This window comes from Choloepus didactylus, chromosome 13, assembly GCF_015220235.1.
Source record: "Choloepus didactylus isolate mChoDid1 chromosome 13, mChoDid1.pri, whole genome shotgun sequence".
In the NCBI taxonomy this organism is placed as follows: Eukaryota; Metazoa; Chordata; class Mammalia; order Pilosa; family Megalonychidae; genus Choloepus; species Choloepus didactylus.
Window position 1 is genome coordinate 76945583 of NC_051319.1, and position 14686 is coordinate 76960268.

The window sequence follows — 14686 nt, forward strand, 5'->3', positions numbered from 1 at the left end:
GCTTAAAAAAGGCTCTAGCATCAAAGACACCTAGGTTCAAACCCCGATTCTACTGCTTTCTGGCTTCGAGACCTTAGGCAGGTAACTTGACCTAATGCCTTGATTTCTCACCTGAAGAATGGGAATAATAATAGTACCTGGGTTATAAGGTGGTTGTGAGTCTTTAGTGAGAGTTGCATGGAAAGCTCTTAGCCTTTCCAGTGGACAGTGGTGGGGGCAAACTCAGGGCTGGAACGGAGAGGCTGGCTGAGCTTGCTGCATGCCACTCATACCCTGGTGCAACACTCCTTTTCACACATTAGAGGCTGCTTCTTGCCCAGTTTTCTGGTACTGTGCTCCTTGTAGAGCACCCAGGCATGGTCTCCCCACCACCCTTTGAAATGAGCTGGCCCAGCGTGGCTCCTAAGCTGCCCCGAGTCCTTGGGCCTCATGGTCAGAACACAGAGCCACCAGGGTTTGTGATTTATTTCTGAGCCTGCACATCCCTTTCCCATACAGCTCCACTTATGGGCTTTTAGGGACACCTCTTCATGGCTGGTGATGATTGGGATAAATAAATTTGGCTAAGTTAGAAATTCCAGTCCAGAAAAGGGCAGGCAAGGACATAGACTCATGGCTTTATTCATAGAGTATATTTCAGCAAAGGCCTCTTAAACCGTGAAGGCTCCAGGGTGGAAGCTGTAGGAGTGATGGATGCACTCACTCTAATGGCTGGACAGGAGCTAGAAATCAAAGTGAGAAGTCAAAGTGTGGTGGTTGAAAGGGGCCCCTTCCTTCTGTCCAAGTTTCAGCTCAAGGCAGACTGGCTGCCAGGGGGCTCCTGTGAGGGCAGACCCGAGCCCACCCAAAGGGCCAAGAGAGTGAGTCTGGCCACCTGCCACTGGTTCCCTGTGGGCTCCTGGGCAGTTGTCTTAGCCACACTGTACGTCTGTTTTTCCATCTGTCCTGAGAGCCAGCTGAACTGGTTGGTTTCTAGGGGCTGCGAGATTTGGAGCCCTCTCTCTTATGTTAGAGGCCACAGCTCTTAAAGTAGGAGCATGAGATGCATCAGATCATGAGGCACCACCTTCAAAGATGGAAAGTGGGTACATTGTCACAAAGAGTGAGAGTTGAGGGTTTGGGGATCCACTTCACTCAGGAGTTTGAGAACAAAGCACAATCCAAGCTGCTCTTGGGCTTCCCAAGGTCAGGGAACAGGTTGGGATTTGGGGCTTGAGAAGGCTAGGAGGAGTATAATCTTGTCCATGGCACAATCCCACCTCTGTCCAAATTACTTCTGATCCATGGAAAGGACCAGGGATACCTCCTCTTATACCCGTGGTTGCAAGAAAACAGCACTTCTCTAAATATGGCAACACCACCTTTAAAGACCCTAAGACAGTGCACGGCGCTGCTACTTAAAGCCCTTGCTCTGCTCTGCTCTCTTGCCTCTCTTCCTCTCTCCTTCCCTTGTGTTTGTTTTTGTCCTTCTACTTTTCTTGCCTCTGTCTCACTCTCTCCTTACTGACAGTGTCAGTATTCCATCTCTGTGTCAGCTCTTACCTGAAATGAAGATGAGCTGACCCCCTGCTGAAAGCAGAGCTGCCTGTGGCAGAATTCCCGTGGACAACAAGCTGTGTGAGGGCAAAGCCACAGACGCGCGTTCATCTCAGGGTCCCCAGTGCTAACCATCACACCTGCAAGACTGTGGCAGAACAAATAATTCCAGGAAAAACTCATGAACAAATCCTAAAACAAAGTTAAAAATATGTGCTGCCTACAGAAACCCTAACAAATCAAGACCACATAATAGTAAAAACAAAAATATTGCCCTAAGATTTACTGTCTACGAAAAAAAATTAAGAAAGGATTACATTATAACAGATAAAGCAGATTTGGTTGGTAGCAAAGAGTACTGCAAGGTACACAAAGTTACTCTCAGAATGACACATCAAGTAGACCATAAACTAGCGGAAATAACAGATTTGAGAAATGTGACAAATGTGGTCCACAGCTGACACGTGGAGGGATCCCAATGACAAAGCAAGGGAAAGTGTTTTCTTTGCAAGTGTGCTAGTAGAACTACATGCAATATCCTGGACTGTTGCAGATATATCTCCTTATCCATGTATTTACTCATATAAATGAGATCAATATTCTCCCACCCACCCACCCCCAACATCTTACAAATCCCTTTTGGATTATTTGTTGCATCTCATGTTTCATTTCTGATTTCATTTGTTTATATTTTGCCCTTTATTGGACTAATGGCCTTCAGATTTTTTCAAAGGCCTAATTATTGGTTTTGCCCATCAATACTCATTTTTTCTGTCTTGTTTATTCACTTTTATTGCTGCTTGCTTTCCTAATTTCCTTGGCCTTCTACTTTATTATGTCTCTAAGATCTTTAATGTAGAGATTTAGTTTACTGTGTGTGCTTTTTTAAAATCTTTCCTAGAGACATACAAATTGGAATAATACAGTTTTTCTAAATGTACTGTTTTGACAACATCCCATAAGTTTTGATATATTGTACTTTATCTTCATTTTTTTTAATTATTCTGTTTTTTGTTCTGGATTTTCTTCTTGGCTTAGGCATCTTTTTTAAAATTTTATTAGAGAAGCTGTAGGCTTACAGAAAATCATGCATAAAATACAGGGCCCCCATATATCACCCAATAATAACACCTTGCATTAGGGTGGTATATTTGTTACAACTGATGAAAGCACATTTTAAAAATTGTACTATTAATTCTAGCCCATGGCTTAATTTAGGGTTCACTGAGTTGAGCAGTTCCATGGATTTTTTTAAATTTTTATTCTAGTAGTGTGCCAGTTTGGATGTATTATGTCCCCCAAAACGCCATGTTCTTTAATGCAATCTTGTGGGAGCAGACATATTAGTGGTTGATTAGGTTGGAAACCTTTGATTGAGTGTTTCCATGGAGATGTGACTCAATCAACTGTGAGTGAACCGTTTGATTAGATATGGACAGTGCCCATTCAGGACAGGTCTTGATTTAATCACTGGAGTCCCATAAAAGAGCTCACAAACAGAAGGACCTCAGAGCAGCTGCAGCATAGAGAGACATTTTGGAGACAGCCTTTGAAAACAGACTTCTGCTGATGCTTTGGAGATACTAGCCCAGAGTCTGCTCCAGAGAAGACGAGAGAAGACAAAAGAGCAACATTTTGAAGAATGTGCAGGAGCTGAGAGAGGAGATGGAATACAGCCCAGGATCAGCATGCCTTCCCAGCTAACAGAGGTTTTCCAGACGCCATTAGCCTTCCTTTAGTGAAGGTATACTCATGTCAGTGGTTTAATTTGGACATTTTCATGTCCTTCAGACTATAAATTTGTAACCAAATAAACCCCCTTTATAAAATCCTATCCATTTCTGGTATTTTGCGTAACAGCAGCATTAGCAAACCAGAACAAGTAGTATATATACAATCTGAATTTCCCCTTTTAACCATCTTCAAATATACAATTCAGTGTGGTTAATTAGGTTCACAATGTTGTGCTATCATCACTACCATTCACTACCAAAACTTTTCCATCATCCCAAACAGAAACTGTACATTTTAAGCCCTAAATTCCCATTCTCTATTCCCACCCCATCCCCTGGTAACCTATATTCTAGATTCTGACTCAGTGAGTTTGCTTATTCTAATTAATTCGTATCAGTGAGATGATACATAATTTGTTCTTTTGTGTCTGTTTATTTTGGTCAGCATGATGTCTTCAAGGTTCATGCACATTCTCGCATGTATCAGAACTTCATTCCTTTTTAGGGCTGAATAATATTCCATTGGGTGTATATACCACTTTTTGTTTATCCATTCATTAGTTGATGTACACTGGAGTTTCTTCCATCTTTTGGCAATTGTGAATAATGCCACTAAGAACATTGGTGTGCAAATATCTGTTCAAGTCCCTGCTTTCAATTTTTTGGAGTATATAACTAGAAGTGGAAATGTTAGATCACATGGTAATTCTATACTTAGCTTTCTGAGGAACCAACAAACTTGTGATTTGGGGGTGTTGATCTTGTAAACCACCCCCCCCCCATTTTGCTGAATTCATTTTTTAGCTCTAGGAGCTTTGTTGTGGATTTTTCAGGATTTTCTGTATATGGGGTCATGTCATCTGCAAATAGGGAAAGTTTTACTTCTTCCTTTCCAATTTGGATGCCATTTATATCTTTTTCTTGCCTAATCACTCTGGCAAGAACTTCTGGTACAATGTTGAATAACAGTGGTGACGGTGGGCATCCTTGTTTTCAAGGATGAGTTTCGAATACAAACCACGTGCCAGGCACTATGCTAAGGACATTACATACATCATTTCATTAAATCCTCACAACCATATAAAATAGCTATCATTATCTTCATTTCATAGATGAGGAGACTAAGAGTCCTCGCCCACACTCCCTCAGTCTGAAGAACTGGGACTTAAATCCAGGGCCACCTGACCCCAAAGCCCCCTCTCTCAAGCTCTGCTGCTTCCAGCCTAGACATCACCCACTCTGGAAGGCCTTCTCTGATTCATCCTCCACCTTCTCCCCCACGTCACCTGGGTCTGTACCTCCCCTAGCTCCGACTTTCCCCTCCCACCCTGTGTGATAATTGCTCGCTTGCCTCTCTGCCTTTACCACCAGACCAGGAGCTTTTTGAGGGCAGGGTATGGATTGATCTCACTTGCTGCTCTATTCCCAGCACTTAGCAAAGGGCCTAAAATGCACCAGCTGCATGATACGTCTTGTTTGGATGAGTGGATAAACGGATGGTGAATGGATGTCTGGGTTGATGGGTGGATGGATGACCATGTGGAGGAAAGGATAGGTGGGTGGATGGATGGGTGGATGCTAAGACCTGTGGACATGGAGATGATAAGGTGCTGTGCCTGCCCAGAGGAAACGCTCAGTGAAGAAGAGGAAAGACAAGCTAAGAAGAAGGATGCAGGTGAGCGTGAGCTGGTGGAGCGTGTGATGAGCTGGTGGTACCAGTCTCTGAGGCTGGTTAACGAGGCAACGTTCAGTGAAACCTGCTCCTTGGGCAAACACTCTCAGGGATGGAGCCCAAGTCTGTCCAATGTTATGAAACCTAAGCTGCTGTGAACCCCCTCCTTCCCTGTGTGTCTTACAGGATTAGGAACAGCCTGTAAGCTGGCGTGCCACACTCACAGCCTGCCCTAAAGTGAGAAATAGAAGTAACTCTTGAGACTACCATCTGCCAGGTTAATTTTCTAAACTGTGAAGTGGGATTACAGTTGGTTAAAGGAGGAGTGGGCCCTGAAGAACTCTGACACAAGCTGCTGAAGGGCAGTGAGGTCTCCCCAGCTGAGGGCAAAGCGCGAGCAACAGCTTGGAGGGGGCAGTGGGTCAAGCCCAGGGGACCACAGGGCTGCTGTGCCTGGGGCAGGGGGAAGCAGAGGTGAGAAGGTTGGGAAGCCGGTTTGGGGCCTGAGGTCAATTTCCCGAAAAGGAGTCTGCACTTTGTTCTGCAAAAAAAAGGTGGGTGATACTGACGTTGCGGGAGCAGGGGTGACACCTCTGGGGTGTGAGGGGTGGGGGGGAAGATTGAGGGCGGCAAGGAGGGGAGCAAGTCCAGATATGGCACCCCAGGGGCTCTGGCTGGCCCCCGGGAAGCTGCTCTCTGGGTCTGGAGGGTCGGGTGCCCACCACAAAGCAAGAATTGGGCCTTGAATTCCCACACGGCTGCTGCCTTTCTGGGACGAGTTTGTAGAAACCCTGAGATATTTCTGGGAACTAGGTAGGGGTGAGGTGGGGAATGGTGGAATAGACTGAAAATTACAAGCTGTCAGAGAAGTTTTCTGCCTAGTTACACTTTAGCGATTTAGATCTCCAACACTAATTTGAATATTAATCATTTTGAAAAAGCATACACATGCAAATATTTTTCCTTTTAAACACCTGTCACCGAGATCCTGATAAATGCCTTGCTCAGCAGCCCTGTTTGCAAGCGAACACAGCCTGGCCAGCCCCCTTTCCTCCACAGTCTCACCGACTCCTCACTCCACAAGGATTTGCCTCCCTGGGCAGGTCTGGTCTCCCCACACTGACCTCCAGTTCCCCATGAGAGATCACAGGTCTCCCTTCAGCTGCCTTCCCCTTGGCCAGCCCTGGGTTCTCCAAGGGACCGTCTCCCAACTGCATTAGCCAAGTGTCTCTGAGGATGTAGCATCTCCTCCACCCACACCCCATGCATCCCTGGTAGAATCCAAGCTGGGCCTGAGGGTCTAACCCGGAGGAAAAGACTAAAGCCAAGGTCAGAGGCAACAAGCAAGTTCTGGACTCACAGGCAGTGGGAGGGGAGGGACAAGAGGCTCACACGGCAGCCTCTGGAGGAGCCAGTGAGGGGGCGGCAGTCTGTACACCCCTGACCCCTGCCTCTGGTGCCTTTCTGTCCAGGACTCCAGGGTGAAGCTCTGCAGTTTGGGGGAGCTGAGAAGTTCCTAGAAACCAATCGAGAGCATAATAATAGGTACGATGATAATGGTAGTGGTGGTAGTTAAGGTTTATCAAGCACTGGGCTCACTGCTTGAAGGCATTCTCTCATGTAATCCATACCATGTGCTCTTATTGTCTCCATTTTATAGATGACAAAACTGAAATCTAGAGAGATCACATCTCTTACCCAATGGAGGTACCGGGGCTGAATCGAGGTTATTAGCCTCTGTGCTCTGCTGCCTTTGCCCATTTCCCCTGCCCTCACTCTCCCTGGCACCCCAGCTTGGGCCCTACAACCCTGCCCTGCAGCTCTCCCTCCTTCCATCCTGGCTGCCCTCCTGCTGCCTTCCGTCCACCCCTCCCCTGAGCAGGGCCCCAGACCTCAACCTCACCTCAGCCAGCAGCCCTGGACACCCCAGCTGCAGCTCCCACTCCCACCCCCAGGGCCTGGCCCAGCTGCTCCCCACCCTCACCCTCACCCCAAGCTCCAGCTGGGACCCACCTATAGCCAAGGCCTCCTTTGTCTGAGCAGGATCGAGGGGCTGAGTCAACAGGCATCTAGTAGCACATGCTGTTGCCAGCTTCAGGCCAGGCATGGGCGCGAAGGCTGCCAGACCACGCCTTCCCCTGAGCCCTGGGTGGGAGTTCTCAGCCCACTTGGATGGGGCCTGTGGAACTTTAACTTTTCTGCCTTCACCAACGGAGCTTCTCAGACAGGTAGTTTCACCAGGGCCAGCTCCCTTCCCAGGGCTGGAAGCTTTGCTGCCACCAGCACCGGTGGGCACAGGTGACTCCTTGTCCCAGCCAGAGTTGTTCCTGGAATGATGTGTATATGTATGTGTATGAGGTCCAAGGCAGGTGGTGACAATGCCTGGCACACGGTGGGCGACTCCTCTATAAATGGCAAGCTGGGTAGCCTCTCAAATACAGAGTGATGTCAGGGAGAGGAGATGGAATTGCCTTTTCTCCAGCATTTCTTGAAGGCAGGTTCAGAGAAGCCCCTCTCCAGAAGGAGACAGGCCCAGAGTAACCCTCACATCTCTACAGCACTCTGTAGTTTACCAAGTTTTTGCACATTCATTGCTTCATTTTCATCTCTCACAGAAACCCAGTGGGTAAAGCAGCCTTGGCAATATTGTGCCCAATTTACAGATGAAGAAACTGAGGCTCAAAGAGGCAAATTCCCCAACATCACACAGTAAGGGATGGAGCCACAGCTCTCCACACCTCCAAAAAAAAAAAAAAAAAACTCAGATGAATTTCTATCTATGTCCCACTTCCCTGAAAAGAGTGTAAATATGTGACCAAGTGAGTGAGTGTGTGCGTGTATGTGTGTGTAAGAGAGGAGAGGGGAATAGGGGGATATTTCTGTGTCTGACTGCCCCCTGGCACAGCCGACTGCTTCCCAGGCAGTGGATGTATGCTTGTCTGTATTTCTGAGTTGGAGAGGTTGGAGCTGAATCACCCAGGTCTTGCTGAGCAGCCACATGCATCTCCGGCCCAGCTCTGAGGAAGGGAAACTGATTGCCATTTGCTATCAACACTCTCAGAAGCAACCTGACAAATCTCTGTGCCTGTCCCCTGCCCCCATCCCCAAGGCAGACCTGGCCTCCTGGAGTGCTGTGGCTGGTGTTGGGCCCCCTGCTGCATGCCCCATGGGATGGAGAAGATAATGTATTCAGATGCATGACAGCTAACAGGCTTATCGAACTACAGTAAAATAATTTTCTGAATTATTCATGTGATATTTGAAATCATGATTGTAGAAACAAATTAGCTACCCAAAACCTGGAAATGAAGGCTGCCTCATTAATAATGCATTGGGCAGGGCAGGCAGGATCCTAGGAGCACAGAAGACGCGGTTCTGAGCATACAGATGGAGAGCCCCCATTTCCACAGGCACCTTCCAGGACAGGCATCAGGCACGTGGCCTCAGGAAGATGACCGGGAGAATGGCAGAGGCACGGTGCGCTTCCTCTTTGAGGATGGGCCTGCTAGGACCTACCAGGGTCCCCCGCTTCCTTCCTCAGTTGTCTCCACGGCTCTCCGTCCCCATGCTGGCCAGGACAGCTCTGTCTGCCCCTGCGGCCCTCCCCAGGTCAATAACCAGCAGAATCCGCGGAGGGGACCCCCACGGCGAGTGGAAACCCTGAGGTCACCTCTGGGGGCCTGGAAGACCTGACGCTGGCTTCTCATCCTCAAGAGCTAGATTGTGGTACCAGGGCGTTCATTTTAACTGATGTCATTACATCTATAATGATAAAAAAAAATAAGAAAAAACACACATGTATCACCTGATCCCACACATCAGCAGGCCGGGGCATGGGGCCCCAGGGCGCGGGATCCCCCACTATCATCAGTGCAATCTGCCACAGACAGCGGGGCCCCGAGGCTCAGCAGTGCTGTTCACAGGGAGCTGGAGCATCACCTTCCAGAGGCACAGCGTGCCTAGGGCGTCCTGGGGAACCTGCGTCTGTGCCACGGCACACACGAGACCCGGACATCGTACACGGCGCACAGGCCAGATGCTCTAGAAGAGTGCTTTGGTGAAGCAGGGTCAGCACCACCATCCTCTCCCTCTATGAGACTTTTTTATAATGGGAAGAGAGAGGAAGGAAAGGAAGAACGGAGAGATGCAGCAAACATCCCCATCTGTGAGTTAGAATTGTTTCTCCAGACAAGCAGCCGAGAACGCGCACAGTGGGTGACGGAAGGTCAGGGCTTCGTGGCTCTGTCTGATGAGAAAACTAAGGCAAGTCAAACAGCCTCTCAGCCTCAGCTTCCTCTTTTGGCAAATGGGATTAGTAATCCCTGCCTGACCTACCTACATATCTCACAGGATCATTTTAGAAGGGGGAAGAAAGATCCCGATTGGGGAAGCTCTTTGGTAGGTATAGATGTAACAGGGTACAATCAGGGCTGCCCAATTCATTCACCTACTTGGTGACACTCTATGGTTCCACAAAAGATAACAGTAATGTCAGTAACAATCTCTTTAGAGACACCCTCTAATGCCAAGTGCTGGCCCTTGGAGATCTGGACACTCGTCCCAGCTCATGTCCTCGGTCTCTCAGGGGGTTCTAGGCTGGCAGAACCTGGGGAGAGGCAGGGAGGCTGCTTCCCCCAGACCCCTTTAGAAGGTTAGGGAGGGGGCACAGCCTTGGAAATGATTAGAGACGTGATGAGCCCAGCTCTTGTGTGAAGAGGTTGCTGGGACCTCATTAGAACTTACACCCACAAACAAGGCCCCTGCTGGGATACGGGCTCCAGTGATGAGATTGCTGTGATAAAGATAGGGAAGGAAGGAAGGCACATTCGGCTGACGGGGGCCCTTAGGCCGGAACAGGGCTGTGCATCCCCCAGGTCTATCTGCAGGCCTTCTGGGGGCCCCAGGGGAACCCGAGGAGAGCTTCGTGCTGCACTGGGTGTGTCTGTCTTCTCGGGTGAGTTTGCCTTCTCACTGTCACCCACCACGATGTACAGGACCATGCCCCGGGGGTTCTTCAAGCCCATCCAGTGGCTTCCTCCTGGACCCAGCCACCGTGAGCACATTAGACACCCATGGCCCAGACGACGGGGCAGCTGACAGCACCACTGAGAAGGTGAAACCAACCAGGAGGCAGCAGGCCGAAAGAAGCGACCTAAATTCTCAGGCCCAACTTGTAAATATGTCAAATGTGATGGCACCTCTCACCCCCAAAGCAAACAAGCACGCAGTCTCCTCATCACTTCTGGCCAGAAAAAAAAAATGTGTTGCGTCTTTTTAAAAATGAAAATCCAGACTACATTTGAAACCCACAGGGAGGGGGAGAGATAGGAGTGGGCATTTGCCCCAAAGGTGACTAAAAGGTGGTGTGTGATAGCAGATGCACACACGCCCCGTCAGCTCCCCGCCCTCTCCCAGGCAGGGGGCACTGAGCTATCAGCTGATTCTGAGCTAGGTTATGACCTCAGGGAGAATGTGTAAACCTCGGGAGTTTAAGAAGGTTAATAGAAAAATGAAGGAGGGTTCTTTAATTCAATCTAGCAAGGGTTGCTACACACCCACTGTGTGCCCCCACCTGCAGGAGGCAGGGAGATTAAAGGAGCAGGGTCAGGAGGAGGAGACACGCTCCGTTCATTGGCCCCAGCAGACTCTGGCAGGAGGCAGGTGCAGCGTTCCCTGCTGCAGGCTGAGGAGACCTCAGGTTGTGGTTGCCCCAGTAGAGGCCTCCTCAGCTCACCTCCCACACTCTGCTCCATAACCTATTTCCTGATACTACATTCTCCTCCCACCTCAGACCTCTGCTTCTTCATCACTGCCTCCAGGGAGCCTTCCCTGACTTCACCAATTAGGTCAAACTTCCACAGTGTAGGCTCTCCTCGCACCACATGTGTGCCTCCCTTTCTTGGCATTTACCCCAGTTGTAAATTCACAGCTACTCAAGTGATTGCTGGGTAAATGTCCAGCTCCCCACAAAGCCGAGCTCCATGACAGCTGGTTTCACATCTGCATGCCCTGGTGCCTGCCAGAGCCTGACTCACAGAACACACTCAGTACGAGCTGATCAAATGGACGGACAAAGAGCAAGTGGATGTTTCTCTGTGGCCGTGGGGTCTGGGCTGAGGACAGGCTCCCAGGTGAGAGGTTTCAGAGCTGCTTGCAATGCAGGGGTAATAAGAACCAGGGTGACAGCCAATGCACCAACAGGGCCCATCCTGCTGGGGACCTCAGTGCCAGGTGCAGGGGGAGAGACAAGTACCTGCCAAGCTTCATTCCTCACTCCAGGAACCGGCACTCTGATGGTAGAGACTGGAAAGAAACCCAAGAAGTCTCAACCCAGGTTCCCAGCAAGCCTGAGCTCTGGGGTCCTTGCTGAGTGGACTGGGAGTCAAGCTGCTGCAGCATAGCTCTGAGGAAAAACAACAACAACAAAAAAAAAAACATAGGTTAGGGGCTTCAGGCTTTAGGAAGAGCCATCCACATGGAGACCAAAGGCTGTCAGGAATTTGAAAACAGAGTGAGGACCTGGACTTTGCCCCTGCCGATTTAGCAACAGTCCGCGAGGTATAAAGTGGGTCACGGGCTCCCTGGTGCAGAGGTGCTGTATATTTTTATAACTAGGTCTGAACATCATCAGGTGATGAGCTTATAACGTTGCTGTCCCCTAGGACATGGCCTCAATTTATGAGCCTCATTTTTAACTGGAGGAGAACAGGGCTGGATCAAATGCCGTGAATGCCTTACGACCCCCTGGAGCTTGGGGGATGGCACAGAGTGATCGGACAAAGGGTCAAGGGGACAGCCCAGCTGGAAAGGCAGGTCTGCCCTATGAACCGTGCATGCTGGGCACCTGGGCATCGTCCAGAACTGGGAGTCCACTGGTTTTCCATGAGGCATGGCTGTGAGTCGGCCTCTTTGCGCCTCTTCTCTCCCCAACCTTCAGCATTTTATCTTCTCCGGATGCCTTTATTTGCTCCTCTGATGACTCCGACAGGCAGGCTGGGTTCATCAGGCAGTGGGGGCCCCATGGGGTGAGATGTCTCTCTCAGGGCTGGAGCCCAGGGTTCATTGCTCAGGTCCCTGCTCCCGCAGGGGCTCCAGGGCCATCAATGAGGGACTCATGCAGCTGAGAAGCACCCCAAGGGGTAGCAGGGAGATGCACCAGTATTCTGGGGCTACAGGTGGCCCCTCCCCCATGGCCAGGCCAGGCCTTAGGGCAGAGATTACTACAAGTTCTCCAAAACTCGTTTCTCTCTCCCCCTGGCCCTTCGGCTGGATAGAACTTCCCAGGTTCCCTTATGATTAGCTGTGGCCACATGCCCAAGTTCTGACCAATGGAATGAGACAAAAGTGATGTGTATCCCCTTCCAAGCCTGGCCCATGAAAACTTCCCACAGGTGGTCCACCTGCTTCTCCCTGTTCTGGCTGGAATGCACATGGCCCCAGAATGACCATGAGAGCCCCTGTTGAAGTCAGCAGAGTCATGGCATGGAAGGTCCCTGAATCACTGCTTGGAGGGGAGCTGCCTGGCCACACTCACCCCCACTGGTTAGGCATGAGTGAGAAACACACTTTATAACATTATGGGGCTAAGCTGCTGGAATGTCAAGGATTTTCTGTCTCAGCAGCGAGTGATTGCCCTGAGAGGCTCCAGGCACCCCCAACAGATGTGATCATGAACCCCCAGGCTGCCTGTCCCAGCTCAGCAGGCTACAGGGGCAGCTCAGCCCCGTAAGTCACTGTTACCCTTGCAGAGTGACAGTTAAAGCCTCCAGGACCCAGCAGGGGGCAAACATCAGTCACCCAGAAAAAGAACAGAGGACCTAATAGGCTGTGTCCTGGCCAGAACTTTCCCCCCACAGAGACACAGGCGTGGACCTCCCAGGGCTCGTGTGCATCTCATCACAGTAAGAGGCAGGAGGGCCTGGTAGGAGAAGCCCCTGCCCTCCCGAAGCCAGTAAGGAGCTCGGGGTGCTCTCCAGGCCTCAGATTCCTCACCTATAAAAAGGAAGCATCAATAGCTGCCAAAAGGTTACCAGCAAAACTGAAAGATAAGACAAAGGTGAAAGTGCTGTGAAAAGTTAAATAATTAAGGCACATTGACCTTTTCTATAAGGGAAGCTCCAGCCTGGAGAATTGGATTTCACTGTGACTCCTACATTGGCTGGTTGCGATATAAACTCATGGCAAGCAGTGAGCAGCCTGGAAGTGAAATATGTTTTAAGTAGTTGTCACATCGCCCAGAGCAACTCGTAACTCTCCGAGAAAGAGGAGAGAGAAACAGGACTGGGGTGAGAGCACTAGCCATGTGGCCTCTGACCTCAGGCTCCAGTCTCAGCTGTCATGGGGAAAAGAGGGTTGGTGAGGATTAAATTGGTTGCTGCAGATAAATCGCCTTGCACATGACATGCAGTTAATAAAAGTTAGCTGATACTATTAGATAGAGGAACACGGAGAAGAGGGAGAGTGCTAAGAGCATCCACTGGCTGAGCGAACAGAAGCCCCTGCACCTCTGCACGCTGCCGTCGTCCACGGCCTAGCAGCAGAACCCCTCGACTGAGCCCATGGACCTGGAGACTCAGAAGCCAACACCTGGCAAAGAGAATGGCCATTAGCCCTGGAGTGCCAGCTCTGAGCACTGAGCCTGGGGGGAGCGTCCTCACCTCAGGCTGCCTGTGACTCCCAGCTGCCAAAGAGGATCCAGCCAAGTCCAGCCAGGCAGATGGACTGGAGACTCTGCTCTCGGGGTAGGCAAGGTGACTGGGAGGCCGGACGCCACCACGGGAGGGCAGACACCAGCAGCAAGAGTTCCAAACCGCCCCATGGGCAGCTCCTGCCGAGAGGTGGAAAGGCCAAAAGGTCAAAGGTGGGGCTAGAGAAGGCGGGGCAGATTTCTGCCTGCCCCCAAAGCCAGAGCCTCACACCCTCCCTGCAGACTGGCCACAGACTCCCTAGCAGCATGAGAAACAGATTGAGGCCAGGCCAGGGGGAAGAGACACCCGTGGCAGCTCCAAAATACCAGCAGGGAAGCTGCACCAAAGGGACCATCTCCTTAACCCCTGTCCCATTAAGCACCAGCAGTGCATCCCTGGAGCTTGGGATCACTACCCTGATGGTGGAGGCAGCTCCTCCTTTGTCTCGGGGCCCTGTCAGTTCTGGAGAAATCTCCGTTTTGTGCAAAGAGCCTGATCTACCCCCTCCCTCCCCTGTCCCTCTCTGTCCTGAGACTTCCATCCCTCACCTTCTCTTCTGCTACCTTCGTTCAATTCAGGAACTATTTAAAGATGTCCACGTTCAGGGACCCAGTCAATAGCAACTCACTTCTCTGCCAAAACTCTGAACCAATTGAGAAACAAGACACTAAGACAGATGGAAGACCAAAAGGTCGCCTTTATTTCTGAACAGGCTGAAGTGGGGACCATAACTTGTGTCTGAGGGCCAGTGGCTTCCTTGTACTCTACCTCAAAATGAGGGGACTCTCTCACCCCCAGTCAGGGAGGACAGCATCACAGGGCGCAGAGCAGGTGGGAGCACGTGCCATCTGGGTGCCAGGCAGGAGCCCAGGACTGAGAGGGAACGGGGCTGTACACATACCCACCTTCTCCCCAAACCCTTCCACCAGGTTCGCTACAGAGAACTGAGGGGTTGGCACGAAGACAGGTGCAATTAGGGGAAACCAGAGGCCTGGAGGAATGTTATTTTCTCCGAATATCATGGCATATACAAATATAGATACACACACGGGAGGAGG

At 50.3% G+C, this 14686-nt stretch overlaps 1 long non-coding RNA gene across 1 annotated transcript in view; it reads right to left on the reverse strand.

The window, feature by feature from the left end:
• LOC119508147 overlaps window positions 1–13707 on the reverse strand; it is a 28617-nt gene extending 14910 nt beyond the window's left edge. Inside the window, exons 1-2 of the long non-coding RNA XR_005211406.1 lie at window positions 13599–13707; window positions 11195–11344 (exon numbers count right to left, since the gene is read on the reverse strand). This is a non-coding gene — a long non-coding RNA (uncharacterized LOC119508147). The remainder of the gene's footprint in view (window positions 1–11194; window positions 11345–13598) is intronic.
• Window positions 13708–14686: the final 979 nt, after the last annotated feature.